Source organism: Planococcus citri, chromosome 5, assembly GCF_950023065.1.
Source record: "Planococcus citri chromosome 5, ihPlaCitr1.1, whole genome shotgun sequence".
Classification (NCBI taxonomy): Eukaryota; Metazoa; Arthropoda; class Insecta; order Hemiptera; family Pseudococcidae; genus Planococcus; species Planococcus citri.
The window spans coordinates 61,694,999-61,716,683 of record NC_088681.1 but is presented as its reverse complement, the minus strand read 5'-3'; the positions used below and the strand labels follow the sequence as shown (position 1 = coordinate 61,716,683).

The 21,685-nt window shown below is 33.9% G+C and overlaps 1 protein-coding gene across 1 annotated transcript in view; it reads right to left on the bottom strand.

Moving 5' to 3' along the window:
* LOC135848027 (uncharacterized) overlaps positions 1 to 21,199 on the bottom strand; it is a 623,146-nt gene extending 601,947 nt beyond the window's left edge. The window contains exon 1 of the mRNA XM_065367799.1: positions 20,756 to 21,199. The gene's annotated coding sequence lies outside the window, so the exon portion shown is untranslated. The remainder of the gene's footprint in view (positions 1 to 20,755) is intronic.
* Between the last annotated feature and the right edge of the window lie 486 nt (positions 21,200 to 21,685).

Here is a 21,685-nt window from a genome sequence, read left to right as displayed (position 1 = left end):
ATGAAAATCTTTAAAAGTAAAACTTTCCAATAACATTTTTTCGTCAATTTTTGGACAACTTTTTTAAAATTACAGTGCAAATTATTCCGCGTTTTAGAAGGATTCAAAAAAATTTATTGAGCAGGTTCAGCTTTAGGAAAATATAATTTTTCAACTTCTTGTTAGCAATTTTCAAAATGCTAGCTTAAAATGGTATTTTTAGACACAAATTTTTCAAAAAACTTATTCAAATAGTTCGGGAAGCTTTTAATTTGAAAATCGTCCTTTCTTTCCCTTACAATGATCCTACACGTGCATTCATAATAAGTAATACTTATTTGTTAAGATCAAAATTTAAAAAAATTAAATAAAAATACTTGAGTGATGGACGGCGGAATTACTTGTATTTAATTTAAATGGAGGTGTGAAAAAATTTCACTTAAATTCTTATCGAATTAAAGAGGCATGAAAAGTTGACTCGAATTTGAAACGATCGTATGAATACAAATTGTTTGATTAATCGAAACAATGGCAGGTATATCAGGTTCAACTTTGGAAATTATTTTCCCTAATCATTGTATTATTTTCTTGGCCATTTGAGTAACATTTTTCGACACGAGCACTAAAAGTAGGTATATTTTTTTTGGACTCATTTCAAAAAATGATTCAAGATTTACCAAGAAATTTGATTGGAAACTTTGAATTTTGAAAATCGTCCAAGAAATGCAAGATTCAGAGCTACTTAATCAAATCTTTTGAAACCATTCGGACAATTCTGTCGAAAATTTATTTCCCAGGTCGAAAATGTTCAAAATTTACCCCAAATCCAAAACTAACGAAAATTTGATGAGAAAACCTCAGATTATTTAAGACGATTTCCAAAATAAAAAACTTCCGTCGGGGAGCCCACATAAGGATAAATTGCACCCCCCCGTCGATCCTCCGGGACAACTTTTTTCTTAAAGGGGGAGTCCTAAGGAACATTTCTAGCCCTTGTACTCAAAAAAAAAAGTGGCCCTACTTACAAAATGGTGGCCATTTTGATTGACAGGTCAGCCGAAATCGCAGATTTTGCGTTCCAACATAGGACTTGCTCAACATTTTTCAAACTGTACAAAGGTAGATCGAAAGATCAAGCAAAAATTTATCACCTGTCAAAATTTCAAGTGCCAAAGTGCGTTTTTCGATTTTTGTTGAATTTTTGAAAATCAAATTTAGGCCAAAAATGTGGGAAAAAATCAAAATTTTACCAAATTGACCAAGAAAGCTGAAATTTGGGATATACCCTATTTTCGACATGCCAAATCGATTGGAAACTGTTTCAAACCGTTTTGAGCAGTTCTGGAGCCTCCAGTAAATTTTTGAAACTCGTAATTCACACAAAATTTCACCAAAATGGAGTTGGAAAGCTGAAATTTATTCTGCAAACTAATTTCAATACGCTACGAAGTCAACTGCAGGGGAATTTCAAGTGGTTTTGGAGCCTCCAGCGATTTTTTGAAAATTACTGGAGCCTCCAGTACATTTTTGAAACTTTAAATGTTCACGAAATTTCATGAAATGGAGATGGAAAGCTGAAATTTACTCTGCGCTCCAATTTTAACACCCTCTGAAGACGACTTCAGGTAGGTTCAAATCATTTTGGAGCCTCCAGCGCCTTTTTGAAAATTACTGGAGCGTCCAGTAGATTTTGGAAACTTGAAATTCCCGCAACATTTTACCAAATGAAGTTGGCAAGCTAAAATTTACTTCGCAAACTAATTTCAATACGATATGAAGTCGACTACATGGTGGTTTCAAATGGTTTTAAATGGTTTTGAAGCTTTCAGCTACTTCTTGGAAATTTCAATTTTCCAAAAAACACCATAAGACCTCTCGAAAAGTGACTGGAAGCTCCAAAACGACTTGAAATCTACCAGCAGACGAGTTCGTAGCGTAGTAAAATTAGTTTGCAGAATGAATTTTGATTTCCTAGTTTCTACCTGCGTTTGATGAAATTTTTAGGAAATTTTAAAGTTTCAAAAATGTACTGGAGGCTCTAGTAATTTTCAAAAAATCGCTGGAGGCTCCAAAACCACTTGAAATTCCCCTGCAGTTGACTTCGTAGCGTATTGAAATTAGTTTGCAGAATAAATTTCAGCTTTCCAACTCCATTTTGGTGAAATTTTGTGGGAATTACGAGTTTCAAAAATCTACTGGAGGCTCCAGAACTGCTCAAAACGGTTTGAAACAGTTTCCAATCGATTTGGCATGTCGAAAATAAGGTATATCCCAAATTTCAGCTTTCTTGGTCAATTTGGTAAAATTTTGATTTTTTCCCACATTTTTGGCCTAAATTTGATTTTCAAAAATTCAACAAAAATCGAAAAACGCACTTTGGCACTTGAAATTTTGACAGGTGATAAATTTTTGCTTGATCTTTCGATCTACCTTTGTACAGTTTGAAAAATGTTGAGCAAGTCCTATGTTGGAACGCAAAATCTGCGATTTCGGCTGACCTGTCAATCAAAATGGCCACCATTTTGTAAGTAGGGCCACTTTTTTTTTTGAGTACAAGGGCTAGAAATGTTCCTTAGGACTCCCCCTTTAAGAAAAAAGTTGTCCCGGAGGATCGACGGGGGGGTGCAATTTATCCTTAAGTGGGCTCCCCGACTATTATCTTATGGCGAAGAAAGAACACAATTCTTACAGTTACAGCTTTCCAACGTCATTTTTGCATGATTTTTTTGAAGATTTTGGATCTAAAAACACCACCTTGAGCATGCATTTCGAAAATTGTGCTAAAAAATCACAGAAAATTCTATTACGAGAAGAAAAGGCAATTTCCAAATTTAAAGCTGCTCTATCAAATTTTTCGAAATCTTACAGGCAATTTTTTTTCTTCAAAATTAGGGGGCCTGGAAGAGCATTTTGTTGCATCATGACTGTCCAAACTGTCAATAACAACTTCCAAAAGTTGAAGCTACCTAATCGATTTTTCAAACCTTTTACAGCGATTTTTTCAAAGATAGAAAATTTACTGGGTTAAGTTATGTAACCAAATTCTTTTCTATTTTCTTTGGACAATTTTTTGAAAACTTTTCGTGCCAAAAAATATTTTTTTGAAAAATTTTAGGTCATAGAAATGAAATTTTCGTGTGTGAGTGTTGGAAGTTGCTTGCAAAAGGATACAAGAATTAACTAATAATAATGATTTTATGTTATTTAATCAAATTGTTCTTACCATTTTTGGATAATTGTACATGAAAAGCTAAGAAAATTAAGCATATTATTATGACTTGAAAAATGAAAAGGCAATTTCCAAAGTTGATGCTACAGAATTAAGTTTTTTCAAACAAATTTTAGCCTTTTTTCGAAAATTTGGGTACCAAAATCGCATCAAAACGCTTGAAAAATTGTAATCTGACAGGATGAGAAATGACGAAACAACCTGAGAACAATTGAAATAGGTAATTACCAAAATATGATATTTAAAAATAAAATAAACGTGCATGAAATTTATTCGAAAACTAAACAATCACGCGCAACTGAAATAATTCCAAGCTCTTGAGAAATAAATCGCGACTACGAAAAATGTATCACCAATTTATGATCAATAACTACGGCAACAGCGCACTGATCTCGATCTATGCTGCATTTATATTCGAGAAAAGTATATATATAAATGGATCTCGGTTTCAACGCGGATCTTCTGATCTCGGTTTCAGCGTGTGTTATATACTTTCAAAAAAATGCACAAATGTTCAAAAAAGGGACAGAAGTGCCATCTATACTTCTCCAAATGACACAAAAACTTGGAAGATTTCAACATACACGGATTGAACACATACATTATTGAGCTTCACGGAAGTGATCTCGGTTTGCACGTTGTATATGACTGATCTCGGTTTGCTACAAATATGTCTATATATATAGATATATATATATAAGTTTTTTTTGGTTTTTTCGATATAACTCAAAAGCTGTAAACTTTTGGATCGTGGTGATAATTTTGGTTTGTAGGGACGGTAAAGGCCTAGTTGTATGCAAAGTTTCATCAAAATTGGTTCAGCCGTTTTCTAGATATTGAATTTTGAAAAATTGTGAAAAAAAAGTTTAAAGTTCAATAACCTCGAAAACTTTGAACTTTTGGAGCATGATGGTTATGTCAAAAAATCGGGCTTGTAACCTAGTTATAAGATTATAAATTTGATCAAAATCGGTTCAGCCGTTCCTGAGAAATTTCATTTTTAATGAATTTTGTGCAAAGTCACCCTGCAAATTTTGTCGCTCGATAAACGCTGAAGCTGCGAACTTTTGAAACATGCTGATGATGACAAAATGTTAGGCAAGTATCCAACGGGTGAAAATTTAAATTTCATCAAAATCGGTTAAGCTGTTCTTGAGTAATTAATTTTTAAAGTTGATGATTTTTTCAATGTGCCATTTTACCAAATAAAATTATCGATTTTCGTATTATTTCGAAATTCGAATATTCGCGGATGAATTTTTGGAAATTCGAGTTTGACAAAAAATCGAGGATATTTTTATTGATACAATGTACGCTTAAACGATACGTTTATCGATCAATTTCACGAAAATAGAAATGAAAATTTATCGAATTTCTTATTTCAAATAGGTAGTCAACATGTATACCTTTTAAAATTGCATTTTGGAAAAGTACAACGGTGGACCTGGGGCGAAGGAGTTGGCTTGGTGAGCGGGTGGTACATGGTTCAAATCGTACCCCAGGAGCAAATTTTTTAAAAAAATTTTTTAACGATTTTTGACAGAAAATGTTGGAATTTATCGATTTTTTTATTTCGAATGTACGCGGATCAATTTTGGACTCGATAATTACTCGATATATTCGCGAATAATTAACCAAAAATTAATTAAATGGATTTTTGACAGAAAATGTTGAAATTTATCGATTTTCTTATTTCGAATGTAACGCGGATCAATTTTGGACTCAATATCACTAAAAATAAATTGAATAAATCGAGTCGTTCGCGAATGATTCACGAAAAATAATTGAATGAAAAGTTCAATTCGTTCGCGAATGTCACTTATACGAATCGATTCGTTCGCGAATGATTCACAAAAAAAATTCAATCCATTCGTGAATGATTCGCCAAAAAAACTTCAATCCGTTCGTGAATGATTCACCAAAAATTGAGTAAATGAATCGATTCGTTCAAGAACGAGTCACTCATACCAATCGATTTGTTCGCGAACGAGTCATTTATACGAATAGATTCGTTCGCGAACGAGTCACTTACACGAATCGATTCGTTCGCAAATAATTTAGTAACTATTAATTTACTCGTTCGCGAATGATTCACCTAAAAATCACTCAATTTGTTTACTAAATTGCCAATTGTTCGTAAATGATTCGATTCGATTGTAAACAGAACAGAAACAGATCAATTGCTGTAAAAATGTTTCAAAACTAGTGAATCAATTCGTTCGTAATAAATTTTTATTCAAAGAAAAGTCGGTCTTCTCACGCTAAATGCGTGAGTGTTTTTTTTTATCTAATTTTGATTCAATGGTTTTTAGAATACCGAGAAAAATGTTATTAATTAATAAAGAAGACAAGTCCAAAGCATCAAAAAACATCTTTAAATAAATTTTTGTTCAATTTTCTGAAATTTTTATTCATTTTTTGAGGAGGGTTCATATTTGTACCATTTTATGTCACTTTTCTAAATTTCAAATTCTTCGTGAGTTTTCAACAAAAAAAAATATTTTTTTTTACACAATATACTGGAGTCTTTGGCCTTTCGAATGGTATACTCGAAAAAAAATTTTGATAATTTTTTCTACCCTTTAAAGCCAAAAAGCTAGAGGGGGTCCATATTTGTACCTTCTCCTCTAATTCAAGTTCTAATAAAGTCGACAAATGAGCCCTTTTCTACGAAATTTTTTCAAAATTCCAAAAAAATGAGAAATGAATTTTAATTTCAATCAAAACCAAAATTTGAAACCGTGCGAGAACTTTTGAGACTTCCTTCGACACTAAAGACGTACACATTTTCAAGTTTTTGTCAAATTTTTCAAAAATTGTTCCTCTCTTCGACGAGCACAACAGAAAATTCCAGCTGACATTTCTCCAAATCTCCCAATCGACATTTTACATCAGTCAAAAGCATCACCGCAGTTTGTGTAAATTTCATACCACATGTCAAAGAATTACCTCATCCAGGACCTGTTCAAACATAAGTAGGTACACCGATCTTGAACCACCCCTCCCCCTCCTTTCATAATTAATCCAACTATTTACCGAGTAAAACATCAATATAAAAACACACAGAAAATGAAAACCTCGCCGCGAACACGATCGCAAACCAACAGAAGTTTTCCCCGGCGAAAAAAAAAATTGTTAACATGTAGTAAAGGCTCGCTGGTCGATGGGATGTTTAATTAAAAACAGACGTCGCTGGACGGAATTTCGCCGCGCATCGTGTGTAAATATTTCATCGAGCTGGCCAGCTCCCGGGGCTATGGCGTTTATCTAACAAAGCGTAAGCTAATAAGCTTACTTTTTATTCGGATGAGAGTTATAATTAAAAATTAACACGCTAACATGTGAGCAATTATGACGTAGGTACTTTGCCTCGTTTGTGCGTGTTTTTTTTCTTTTTTTCTTTTTCATTTTATGCTAAAGATGTAAGTATCTAGCTATACGTTTACTTGTATGTTACGATGTACGTCTACGTACATCTACCTACATGCATAGTTTTAAAAATTCTGCCCGATTCATTTTTAATTACTCGCGTTTGTGCTGTTTTTTTCTTCTCCCGAGTGTAGTTTTTCCTGCATGAATTGGTGTTCTTGCGAAGTTCAAGTGTGCAGGCTTTTTATGGAAGAGGGTAATTTCTCTGGACGAAACAACAACAAAAAAAGTGGAATGAAGAGAGGAAATCGATCGAGTGTGTGAGATATTTTCGTACATCAGTAATCGAGTATTTTGATGCATTTTATTGGAAAGTTCTCTCACCTTGGCACTGCATTTTTCTCTGAAAAATTCATTTCATGCCATTTTCCAAGACATAAACATTCGATTCACTTTAAAGAAATGATAGGAACCAGATCTACTCATAATCGAATTACTTTGCGTCTGTTGACGTCATCCATGACCATTGTACGCCATCTTAATACCCCAACTGAGGCATCATACGAGAAAATAATCCATTATCTGCGAAGCATTCGGTATAGAAAGCGAGCATCGAGTAGGAAATTACTATAAACTGAGCATTTTTAACGCCACTGCTGCTCGTATATCGGCTCTAGCAAACCTCCATAAACGTCCACTAATGGGGAGAAACCCCCGAAAGACTACTTTATAGAACGGAGTTGTTTTTCTCGAGCAGCTTAACGATTTCCCAGTACTATGATCAAGTTTTTATTCTCCAGCGAGTCGACGAGCTCGGGATAAAGTTCGGATGCAGTTTTCAATTTCACGTAATAAATATTCGCAGCATCGTCGGTAATTTCTCTTTATTTATACTGGATACTTTTTAAAGCTCGCGTCTTCACGTTGTTTCTGTGAGGTGAAAAATTTTCTTAAGTCGCTATGCCAAGATGGTGGGAGGGGGCGGGCGAGGGCAACGACGACGAGTCGGTGATACCTACTCGTAATTTAAACGATGAAATCGTACACGTGTGTACTACATTTTCGCTTTTAAACTTTTCGTGTTTCCTTTCCGCTGATAGTTTTTCTTCTCTCGGTGCTTTTTTTCTTTCGGTCTTCGCCTTTCGTTCACGTCGACGAGGGAAAAAAAATTATGAAAGTCGAAAACTCGACGAACATTTCGATTAAATATTTAATTCTTCGACGTGAATCAGGTCCGAACAACTCCTCCTCGAAAGATGCGCCAGGGTAGGTGTGTTTATAGTATATATATATTCACGAATAAGTTGGCGAAAAAAAAAACAAACCCTACTGTGGAGGTTTCGTTGTAGTAGTATAATAACAAACAAAATCTAATTTATCGATTTTCCCAAAGCAACAACCTTTTTACATGGCATAGCATCGCATATAACCGGCAACTTGGTTTCAGAATGAAAGCATACCGCGACAAGGTGTATACCTATCGTAAAGGCCTCGAAATATGTCTTTAAGTGGTTTGTCTTTTTATATAACACGCGCGTATCCGAAAATGTATACCTACTATTTTCGTAGCGACGAATTTTTAAAATACTATCGTCGAGTGCCTCTTGTGTTTTGTTTGCTTTAAAATAAACTCGTGTATACTAAATTTGACTATACAGTAAATGGAATTTTAAAACGAATCAATTATTAAGGCAGGGAAATGAATTGTAATTAAAATGTCGATGAAAGGAAAAAGGATTGAAAAAACGTTCACTGGGCATTATTTTTGATGAAGGAAGAACACTCGAATGGATTAATGAGGTAGCACGTGGACGACGTTTTTAAGTATGCGAGGATGTTTCGGTTTTGAAAGTATTTTAAAAGCGTGGTGTGATGTGAAGGCTGGCATATCGAGGGTTCGGGAATAACTGTGAGTAAAAGATTGGCACCGGAACAAGTGGAAGCATTCGTGTAGTGTTTAGTTTATTGAGTTTTCAGATGCATTTATTTCAAATTTTCGAATAGTTTTCTTATACGAGAGCTCTGAGGCTCTCAATGGGGCATTACAATTTTTAAAAAAAAACTGAAAAATTCATGTGATCAATGGTTTATTGTTAGGTTTTTAGATGTACCAACTTCAAATTTCCAACTAAATTTTCTGACACTATGAGGCCCCCTGAGCTTTTCAGTGAGGCACTAATTAAATTGATAAAAAGTTGAATAATTTGGGTAACGTATTGTAAAACTCATCACACAAAAAAATCAAAATTCGAAAAAATTCAAAAAATACACGAATTTTAATTGTTTTGCTATGAGTGTGATTTTCATCAACTTTTTCATGAAATACTTCAAAAAGAGGTCAAAATAAGACAACTGAATAAATGAAAACTTTTTTCGATGTTTGGAATTGAAAATTGAATTTTTTCGAATTTTGATTTTATTGCGATGAGTTCATTTCATCGAGTGAAGGGGGTTTTTCAACTTTTTCAGCGGATACGTAAAAATAGGAGTCAAATGGGTCAACTTCATCAGTCAAAACTTTTTTTCATGTTTTAAACCAAAAAATCGCATTTTTTCCATCAAACTTTCAATTTTTTTAAATCGACTTTACGAAATAACGCCATCCTAACTTTTTAGTATGTTGTTCAGCATAAAAAGTAGTCCATGATACATTTTTTTCAGAATTTTTGAGATTCGGAACGATATGAAAACTACCTACGTTTTGAAAATTTTCGAGCTGATTTTTCGTACGAAAAAAGTGGAAACACTGATTTTTATGATATCGCCAAAAATCCTTTTAAAACTCCTAACTATTGGAAAAAATTGCATTTTGGTAGGTATCACGGTTATCGAGTAATCCACTGCTGAAATGGATGATACTTCAAGTTCACTGAAAACTTTGACACCCCCTAGCAGCCATTGAAAAAGAGCTAGAGGACTGCGATTTGCACTATTGGTCATCCCTTCAAAAGGTCTTTCCACAGGAATTATGTACACCCCCAGGTCTCACAACAAGTCTGAAAAATTTCAGAAACTTTAAAAATACTCAATTTTATCCGCCAAGCGGGAAAATCAAGCAAAATTCTGAGCGAAATTGGGGTGGATAGTTCGATATTGATCAAAAATCATTAGAAATGACGAAATAGTAGAGAAAATGCCATCTGCGTGAGTAAAAATCAATAATATTTCGAATAAAAATCAACCAAATATGCCAAAAAAAAATCTTGGAAGTGATTTTTGGAAATAATTTAAATTTGAATAAATTGCTTTTGATAAAAAATTACCCAAATTGATAAAAATCCGCATAAAAGTAGTGTAAGCACCATAAAAGTTGTAGAAAATGGCCAAAAAATAACAAAAAAATGATGAAAATTCAAATTTCAAAAACTTATTAAAATTAAACTCGTGAGAAAGTTACGAATAACACTAGGCAACAATTTTTGACCTTTTTTTTGTTTTCGGGTTGAAAATGGGCTTAATCGATAGTTTAGACCCTAAAACAAAAAACAGAGTGGGATTTTTCAATTTGAGTTGTTTTTGTGGTCAGGAGAGATGATCAAAGTTGCAAAAATGGCCGTTTTTGCCCTATTTCACGAGTTTGTGGCGACATCAGTATTATGTTTCAAAAAAACCCAAGGTCATATTCGGATTCTACGCACTTTTTTAAGTAAACATCTTTACCGGATTTTTGATTTTCGAACATTCAAGCGCATACGGAAGATTTTCGTTTAAAACACGAGATTTTTACTGCACGAGAGCCTCGCCCGCGCGAACACGGTTTCGCGCCACGATTACGTCGTGGAGTAACGCCAGCGTTGCGCGCTCCGAGTTTTAAAATATTTTTCAAACAAAAAACTTCCGTATACGCTTGAATGTTCGAAAATCAAAAATCCGGTAAAGATGTTTACTTAAAAAAGTGCGTAGAATCCGAATATGACCTTGTTTTTTTTTGAAACATGATACTGATGTCGCCACAAACTCGTGAAATAGGGCAAAAACGGCCATTTTCGCAACTTTGATCATCTCTCCTGACTACAAAAACAACTCAAATTGAAAAACCTCACTCTGTTTTTTGTTTTAGGGTCCAAACTATCGATTAAGCCCATTTTCAACCCGAAAACAAATATGCCGTTGCCTAGTGTAATTTTCAAAATTGTGTAAAATATTATCTCAAAAATATTTTTAGAAAATAGTCCCGAAAACTAGAATAGGAAACTGCTGCAATATTATAAAATGTTGCAAACAATTGTACAAAATATTGACGAAAAATATGTCCAGAAAATTTACAGAAAAATGAGCACAAATTTTCAAAAATTGCAAAAAATTCTATTGGCGTTACGAATTGAACGAAATATCAACAAAAACACCCAAATAATCTAATAAAAACAAAAAAAAACTGAACAAAAGAAAATCACTGGAATTGAAAAAGAAGTGACAATTTTTGAAAATTGTCTGAAACAAAGAAAAATTGAGAAAACTGATGTACAAATGTGTAATCATGACCAAAAAATTGATAAAACATCAAGATGGCGTAAAATAATGAAAAACGTGCTCAAAATTTGTAAAAAAAAAAAAAAAAAAAAAAGTGTTGAATGTAGAAAAAAGTTGATAAAAAGATGAAAAAAATGTTAGGATAGTGCCAACATTCAGTAAATAATACAAAATTCGCGTATAAAACACTGATTCTTACAAAATTCCAAAAAAAAATAGGTAAGTAACCATAAATTAGAAAAAATGATGAAAATCTAGAATTTAAAAAAATATTGTAAAACATCAAAATTCAATCACAATATTCAAAATTTACAAAAAAATTGATGAAATACACTCGAAAGTTGCCATAATTGGGAAAAATCCAGAGAAGTGACACAAAAACACGATTCCAATACCTTTTCCCAAATTGATTCGCCCGAATATGTTTTTGCCCGAATACCAAAATAAAATCCCGAATCAACCACTAAATTCCTTGGACTTACTTTTGATAAAAAAAACTTACTTGGACGCCTCATTTTCTCAACATAAAAGCTCAACTTAACAAACGTCTAAATTTACTAAAAATTGTTAAAAATCCAAAGTATAACCCATCACGCCAACTATTACTTCACTTGTACAAAGCTCTGATACGTAGTAAAATTGAATATGGAAGTCCATGCTTTACAAACCTGTCAAATAAAACTACTAACATTCTCAAAACTGTTCAAAATTCCTCCTTGCGCATCTGCATAGGTGCTCTCTATTCGTCTCCAATTGATAGTATTTATTGTGAAGCTGCAGAGCTTCCTCCTGATTTTAGGAAAATTCTCATGACAAACAAATTCTTAACAACTGTTGCAAATAATCCATCTCACCCTCTTCAAAGGTCACTCAATGTCTACAGCTCTCAGCATTTCCTCCATTCTTCAGGTCCAATCCCAGAATTTATCAAAAATATGAACAACCTACAAATTGACCTAAAAAACCTAATACATCAACCAATATCTTATCCCCCTTGGTCTCTCAAACCTATACAGATGGATTTTTACTTAAGAAACTACCCAAAACATGATCACTCCCCATTATTAATCAAGAGTCATTACTTAGAACTGTTATCAAACTATACTGAATATAACTTATGCTTCACAGATGGTTCAAAAATTTCTAATATTCATACTGGTTATGCTTACTCAATTAATGACAAAGTTCTCAGTTTCAAAATTCACAACTGTGCCTCAATTTTTACTGCTGAACTCACTGCCATAAAACATTGCCTAATAGATATAATTTCCATTCAATCAGAAAATAAAAAATTCTTAATCCAAAGCGACTCACTAAGTGCACTGCTATCCATTCAAAACATTTTTTCTGACCATCCCATAGTCCAAGACATACATAAGTCCCTTTTTAACCTCCAATATTATGATTACTCAATTAGCTTCATGTATGTTCCCAGCCACATAGGTATCACTGGAAACGAAACTGTTGATAGATTAGCAAAAACAGCCGCTACCCCCTCCCCTCTTACTACTCTCACTCCTGATGATATTAAATCTCTAATCACTCACAACACATTTTCTAACTGGCAGAACTTTTGGTCACAACAAACTTCAAACAAACTCTTCCAACATAAAAAAACTACTCTCCCCTGGAAAAATCTAGGCCACCTGAACAGAAAAGAAGAAATCCTGATTACCAGACTAAGAATAGGCCACACAAAAATCACTCATAACCACTTATACCAAAAAGAACCAAAACCCTCATGCCAATTTTGCAGAAACGAACCCATATCCATCCAACACATACTTTTCAACTGTCCCCAACTAAAACAAAACAGACTTACACTACAGATAAAAGAAAACCCACCTACTATCCCTGACGAACCCTCAGAAATACAAAAATTCATCTCCCTAGTAGAAAACATCGGCCTCACAAACCAAATCTAGCCCCCCCCCCCACGGGTGTAATAATCTTGTAATTAAAAAAAAATATTTTCCCAAATGACTTTTGAGCTGTTTTATGATCCCGAATGCCAAAATTCTGAATTATAAATACCAGAAATTAAAAATCCGGAATGCGGTAAAATCTTCAGAGGATTATAATTTGTCAATTTTTCAGATTTTTTTCCATCTTTTCTATCCACGTCAAGATTAATTTTGATCAGAGTCGAAAAATTTTGAAAAAAAAATGAAAAATTGTTCAAAATTTAAGTGAAAAAAAGTCCTAGAAATTTTTAAACAAGAAAATCTCCTTTGAATGCATCATATTTAGAAGGGGTGGGGGGAGGAGTATGATAAAAATTGAAAATTTTGAATGATGGGGTGAAGGGGATGTGCGTTTTTCATCATACATATGTCATGAACGATCCGAAAAATTGAAAAAATGCACTCAAATTTGTATCTAATAATTATAGAAGTTTTTAATGAATTTGTGAGAACTAAGAAAATTGAATTTTTCTATAAAAACTCCATTAAAGTAGAATTATAAGAAACGAGAGATCGTGATAAAACCCAAGAACATGGTTTTTCTCTAACTCAATTTTTTTTTAATTCGATAAATCTATCAGAGTAACAAGATGGGGAGAGGGAGGATGGAGGAAGAGGGAAACGTCATCAGCTCAATCAATTTATTAATGATCCAAAAAATCAAAAAAAAACTACTCTTAATTGTACGTACCAAAAACTTTCAAAATTTTCGATACGTCTTTTGTAATAAAAATTATTAGATAAGTACATATTTTGTCGAACTTTTGTTAATTTTTCGGGTGTTCGGCAGACGGAATTTTAGTTTTCGGGTTGATGGATTCGAGGAAATAGACACTAACCCAAAAATACAAAAAAAATGACGAAAATTGATGAAATGCCCTCAAAAATATATCTACAAAATAAAGACAAATTCCCATCGGCTAGCAAAAAATTATCAAAAATAGCCGGAAAATGGTTGAAAATAAGAGAAAATCAATCAAATGTTGTGAAATTTGGGTAAAATTCAGTACAAAAAAAAAAATCAAAACATCATAAACTATTGCCAAACGTGGACAAGAATACTCTCATGTTCAATTAACAAAATAATTGACTTTACGATTTCAATCACCATAAAATGTATTCCTTCATTTCAAAATTTTCAAATAAGACCAGCAGCCATTAGTACAAATGAATAATAATACATATTCCATAACTCGTGTATAATACACACACTCGCATAAATACTCATTTATCAAACGCATCCACCGAACGCAAAATTAATGAGCCGAACTAGCGGAAATATTTCTTCCATCACATTAATACACTTATACGTAGCACATAGAATAAGGGTTAGAGAATACGTGGCATTGATTCGATCAACAAGTAAAATATACACACACGACTATTACGAGACCCACAAAGGGCAACACACTATACGATACCGTCCTATATCCCTCGAAGAAATCCACTTATAATTACGTTCATCCGTCAAGCGCAACTTTGAAAAATAATTTTCTCGCAGCTTTTTATACTCGTACGTTTACGTCTCACTCCCCCCTCGCCCCTGCCAATAGCCAAATCGAACCCACTCCTCACCACCCTCCTCGAGAGAAAGATCGCTTTTCAAAATAAATGTTTCTCTCGTTCTCGTTCAACTTTATAAACTGGGATTTGCGGCCGACATTGAAAACTATTCGTACAGTTTAGAGGTACCTATATAGGAGGAGGACACGACGACGACGTCGAGGAGCAGGAGCAGGACTGGTAACGTTTAAATTCGCCCCGAATGCTGCTGCGGTGGTGGTAGTACGCTTCTACGTTACATCGAAAACCGCTTAATCGAAAAAGAACGCCCGTAATTTAACTTTTAAACACCGTCAATTACGATTAATTATGCTAACTGGAAGCATTGTTTCTTTTAATTGCGCAAAAATTCTAGCTCGCAGTTCCCGTTGCCTGCACCCTCGCACACGTCTCATTTCCTTTTCGTAAACGCTGCTGCTGTACAGCTTTGGCTTTACTGTTGAACGCGCGAAAAAGCTCGCCGACTACTGACTTTCTCTAGCTGTTTTAAACGCCAGCCATCGATTTTGTATACGTATCGAGTACTACGAGAAAAACTGGGGCTAGTTAAAATTTATCTATACCTATACCTCTCTCTCTCTCGTGCTATATATACCTACTTATACTTTGATTTTTGTATCGCGCTTTTCAACGCTTTCACCCTGATGGAGTAAAATGATGGCGGACTTTGCCATTTATAAAGAATTTTACGATATTACGCAACAGTGAATCACATTGCGTTCGTATCGTCGATTGGAAATCAGGCTATGAATGCGTGATTGAAATAATTTAATGAACCTCCCCCCTCTCATTCCCTTGACTAAATTTTTAACCAACCATAGGACTAGTTTCACATTAATCAAGAACTAGTGTAACTATTTACTTCTGTCTTCAAATATTTCACTTCACCTCCCTTCGTTCAATCGTTCCAAAAACTTCGAAACTGTTCAAAAATTTCTTCTCCCCTTCAAAAAAAATTGTAAAAGATGTCTCTCTTTTCATGTAAGAGAAGCGAGGACTAAATTATAGGAGGCTAGAAGGGGTACTTGGTACTTTTTCTTACCATGTACGAGTAGGTGTTGAAAAATCAAAAACGAGTAACTGCCATGCCAAGCTGTCTACCAAAATGAAATGGGAGGGGGAAGGGGGAGGGAGGAGATTTTGAACTTTTCAGAAATCGAACCACCAACCACACACAATAGAAATCAAATGCGATAAATGATGCAAAAAAATGATTAATTTCTCCCCCCCCCCCCTATAAAATGTTTGCAAGAAAAACACGATTTTTTTCTCAGTAAAAAAATAAAATTGACTCTTCAACGCCTCACTAGAGAGGAATCTCAAACAGCAGAAATTTTTTTGAATCACTAGTCGAAGTTCGAAGAGCTCAATTGAAGAGCTCTATTCCAAAGTGGGTTAAGTCATTTTTTTCACAAAAAATTCGATTAAAATTTTTGTTGCTAAAATTTGTTCTGTTTCGAAAGGTCGGTGCACCTTTCCTTTCTTTGGACATAGAACAATTGATTGTACAAAAAATTACTTTGAAAAATCGATGACTTAACCCAATTTTGAAGTAAAAAACTTCGTAAAACGTGCTTTTTTTAAAAATGACTTAACCCACTTTGGAATAGAGCCCTTCAATTGCATTTTTCAATTTCTGTTCAAGTTTTGAAAATCCAGTTTGGGTCGAAAATGTGAAAAAATGAAAATTTCACAAAACTGATCTGAGAAACTGAAATTTGGCATTTACCCTATTTTTGATACCTGCATCGATTGGGAACGGTTTCGAACCGTTTTGAGCAGTTCTGAAGCCTTCTGCAGATTTCTGAAGGCTGGTTCACAATTATTTCGCCCAGTGAAGTGAAGTTGAAGAGCTAAAATTTACTGTACACTCTATTTGAGTCAACTGGAGCTGGTTTTAAGCAGTTTTGTAGCATCTGGGCATATTTTTGAAATTTCAGACCTTTAGAAGGTGCCATAAAAGCTGACCGAATTGACTTTAGTACACATAAACACAATATTTGGATACTTTTGGTGGCTTTTTTTGAGATTTTGGAATTTTCAAAGCATGGCTGGAAGCTTCAGAATGGTTTGAAGCTAACTTCCGGTTTACTCGGCATGATGAAACTAGTAGTCCGGCATATGACAATAGGAGTAATTGCATCCCCCCCCCCCCGATCCTCCGGGACAGCTTTTTTCTTAAAGGGGACATCCTAAGGAACATTTTAAAGCAAACTTGCCAAAACAAAAATTGGCCTTACTTACAAAATGGCGGCCATTTTGATTGACAGGTCAGCCGAAATCGCAGATTTTGCGTTTTAACATAGGACTTGCACGAACTTTTTCAAACTTTACAAAGGTAGATCGAAAGATCATGCAAAAATTTATCACCTGTCAAAATTTCAAGTGCTAAAGTGCATTTTTCGATTTTTGGTGAATTTTTGAAAATCGAATTTAGGCCAAAAATGAGGGAAAAAATCAAAACTTTACCAAATTGACCAAGAAAGCTGAAATTTGGGATATACCCTATTTTCGACATGCCAAATCGATTGGAAACGGTTTCAACCCGTTTTGAGCAGTTCTGGAGCCTCCAGCAGATTTTTGAAACTCGAAATTCCCACAAAATTCCATCAAATTGGAGCTACGCAAAGCTAAAATTTATTCTAAAAACTAATTTCAATACGCTACGATGTACTGCAGGTGAATTTCAAATCGTTTTGGATCCTCCAGCGACTTTTTGAAAATTCCTAAAACCTCCAGCAGATTTTTTAAACTTTAAATTTTCACAAAATTTCATCAAATGAAGATGGAAAGCTGAAATTTACTCTACACTCCAATTTTAACACCCTCTGAAGACGACTTCAGGTAGGTTCAAGTCATTTTAAGGCCCCCAGCGACTTTTTTTGAAAATTACTGGAGCCTCCAGCAGATTTTTGAAACTTTAAATTTTCACAAAATTTCATCAAATGGAGAGGGAAAGCTGAAATTTACTTCGCAGACTACATGGTGGTTTCAAATGGTTTTGAAGTTTCTAGCTACTTTAAGGAAATTTCATTTTTCCAAAAAAACGTCATACAACCTTTCAAAAAGTTGCTGGAGGCTCCAAAACGACTTGAAATTCACCAGCAGTCAACATCGTAGCATATTGAAATTTGTTTGGAGAATGAATTTCGACTCTCCATCTTGGTTTGATGAAATTTTGGGGAAATTTCAAGTTTCAAAAATCTACTGGAGGCTCCAGTAATTTTCAAAAAACTCGTTGAAGGCTCTAAAATGACTTGAAATCCACGAGATGTCGTTTTTAGAGGCTGTTAAAATTGGAGTGTAGAGTAAATTTCAGCTTTCCATCTCCATTTGATGAAATTTTGTAAAAATTTAAAATTTCAAAAATCTGCTGGAGGTTTCAGGAATTTTCAAAAAGTCGCTGAAGGATCCAAAACGACTTGAAATTCACCTGCAGTACTTCGTAGCGTATTGAAATTAGTTTTTAGAATAAATTTTAGCTTTACAACTCCAATTTGATGGAATTTTGTGGAAATTTAAAGTTTCAAAAATATGCTGGAGGCTCCAGTAATTTTGAAAAAAAGTCGCTGGAGAATCCAAAACGACTTGAAATTCACCTGCAGTACATCGTAGCGTATTGAAATTAGTTTTTACAATAAATTTTAGCTTTGCAGCTCCAATTTGATGGAATTTTGTGGGAATTTCGAGTTTCAAAAATCTGCTGGAGGCTCCAGAACTGCTCAAAACGGGTTGAAACCGTTTCCAATCGATTTGGCATGTTGGAAATAAGGTATATCCCAAATTTCAGCTTTCTTGGTCAATTTGGTAAAGTTTTGATTTTTTCCCTCATTTTTGGCCTAAATTCGATTTTCAAAAATTCACCAAAAATCGAAAAACGCACTTTAGCACTTGAAATTTTGACAGGTGATAAATTTTTGCATGATCTTTCGATCTACCTTTGTAAAGTTTGAAAAAGTTCGTGCAAGTCCTATGTTAAAACGCAAAATCTGCGATTTCGGCTGACCTGTCACTCAAAATGGCCGCCATTTTGTAAGTAAGGCCAATTTTTTTTTGGCAAGTTTGCTTTAAAATGTTCCTTAGGATGTCCCCTTTAAGAAAAAAGCTGTCCCGGAGGATCGGGGGGGGGGGGTGCAATTACTCCTATTGTCATATGCCGGACTATAGGGTGTAACGTAAATTATAACTCTCGAACTTCATTAGGTGAAATATTGTGGAAGTTTCAACTTTCAAAAATCTGCTGAAGGAGTGCTCAAAATTGGTGTAAACAGTTTCCAGTCGATGAGGATAAGCAGGAGAGGAGGTGTCAAAAAGGCGCATACCAAATTTCGATTTCTATTTTCTTATTTTTCGACTCTTAAATTTTCTTTAATTCACCAAAAATTGAAAAATCTCAATTTTCTGAAAACAATTTAATCAGCAAAATCACCTGAATTCTCAATTTTTTTCGGACTAATGAGAAAAAATTTAGACCTAGTCTTTCATTCCTTTTTTTTTGACAAGTTCGGCAACTCATAAGGAAAAATTGAAATGAGTTGCAGGGACTTCAATTTCAAATCAAAAAGATTTTGGCAAAAAACTGAAATTTTTGGAAATTGTTGCCAATTAAGCAAAATTTTAATGTTTTTAAATTGAAAAAATTTGTATTTTATTTTGCAATAGTAAAAATTTGTGTAGAGAGCAATTTAAAAATTTTCTGGAATTTGAAGGAGAAAATGAGATGAAAACGTCTCATTTTCAATGTTGATTTTTTTTTTTTATATTGAAGAATAATCCAAATGAAAAAGTTATTCAACTTGAACCAAAATTTCAAAAAATGTTCAAAAAGAACTAGGAAAAAAAATTAAAATTCTGAAAAAAGAACGTCAACGTTTGATTAAGTAAAAAAATTGATAAAAGTAACACTTTTTTGCAAATTCGTCAAAAAAAACAGAAAAATCAGAATACCAGGACATGAACAAAAAACAAAACAAAAGAAGAGAAAGCAAGACTTTTGGGCACCCTGTTTTGTTTTACAGTGTCAACATATACAAAATTTTAAAAGTGGTAAATCACTAAAAAAAAGTTTGATTAGAGTCTCCAAAAAAAAAAGAAAAGCAAAGTGCATGTAAAAAAAGAACACTATACATCTTCTTCATTTTAGAAAAAATTGGTGAATTGGTCCTTCAGTTTATTCTTCTTTGATGGTGCAAAAAATTCATACCAATAAAAACACTAATTTTTCACGTTTTTTTAATTTTTAGTTTTTTGAAACACTCATTAACAAAAACAGGTTTGACCATATTTCGATATGAAGACATAAGAGCAGCAGACTGCAGGTTCTATAGGCAGCTTTATTTTATTTTTTTTTAAAAAAACAGTTTTTAAAAATCTGAATGTTCCAAAAATTCTATCATTAAAAAATTTCTTTCTTCGTAATTACTTAAGGAAACCCAATATTTCCCCAAGAGATTTTAAAACTTGATAAAAATTGCAAAATCGTTGAGAAAAAAGGAGGTAAAATCGAATAAATAGGTAATCAGGACTTTCACCAGCAAATCACAATCAACCAAAATAGGTTATTTAAATGAATGTTTGCAGAATTTATCTACACACAAAAAAGGGTAAACACTGAATGAGAATCCATACAACACAGTCGAACACAATCTTTTTCCATTTTCAAGCTTTTAACAACTCGAACAATTCAAATTTCGCAACCTTTCAGCACAATATACTTAATTCAATTTTAAAGATTCTATCAGATTCGCCCTACCTTGACCTATAACAACAGCACCATTTCCCTATCCGCATCGCAGAAACGACCACCGAATAAAAAATCAATCACAGAAAAAACCATTTATAAGATGGGCATCGAAAATCGAAGCAGAAATCTCGTTAAATGATAAATTGTACAACATACAGGAAAAAACATTATCCAGCAAATCCTTAAAAAAAAGCCGAAGAGCTCCTAAGTTGTCTCCAAAATATTTTTTTTTAAAAACACGATCCACTTTCAAAGAATAAAAATTCGAAACAACATTTCAATTACATCATCATTTAGAGTTTTCATCCAAAATTCATTTAAATAAACCAAAAAATTTCCTCGAAAGAGCAAAATATGATCTCTGATCAAAATTTCATTCAAAATTACAATACTGAAAAAAATTCTAAATGCACAAAAAAATACACCACGTTATATTACCTGTTGATACACTAGATGATCAAGCACCATCGACGACCACTCGATAAAAATAAAAAACCAAGATCAAAATTCCACACACCACACTACCGAACAAAAAGAAATATCAAACAATCGAAAATTCAAATACGAACACGTTGATGAAAAAAAAAATACTCGTAAAACCAACTGCACACACTCGTATATTATAAATAAATTTCAATATAAACTCGATCCGACGTTACACGCTGAAATATTCACGCCCACGGTCAGGGCCGGCGAAAAAAATAAATACGATAAAATTCTGCAATTTAAACCAAAAAAAAAAAAATCAAAAAATATCTAGAAACAAAAAATTACTATACGCGCAAAGTATAAACGCGAAAACGTCCAGGAAAAAACCAATAGCGAATACGATAAAGTCACGCAACTGGTAGGTGCTGTATAAGAAAACTTCACACGATGTGCCTCAGGTAATCATTTGTAACATTGGCTGTGACAAATTTCGTCCTTTTAAACATGAACGATGCGCGCGCATTTCTGTACCCAATCGGCGTCGGGAAATTCTACGCGGTTGGGGTAAGGGAGATGGAAAAAGGCGCGCGGAATGTAGCGTTATGCTGACGAAGGAAAATTCGCAATTATTATCGACGAAGTTGAAATTATATACGTATGTATTTTACGAATTAAACGTTATCGCTGGTCGCGTGCATACCGAGCATAAGATAGACATGGGTACGAGTGCATTATTACATACGCAACGCATACCTTTTTCAACATACATGTGAATAAAAGTATACCTAATACCGCGTAGAGTTAGGTACAGTTTGTCTATAAAGTTCTGATCCATGCTACATATGTATAAAACGTCATTTTTTGAATTCCATGCAGGCTGAAGCAGATTTTTAGCACAAGGACAAAAACAAGGAATTCTCAAAACCAAGGTCTCGAATC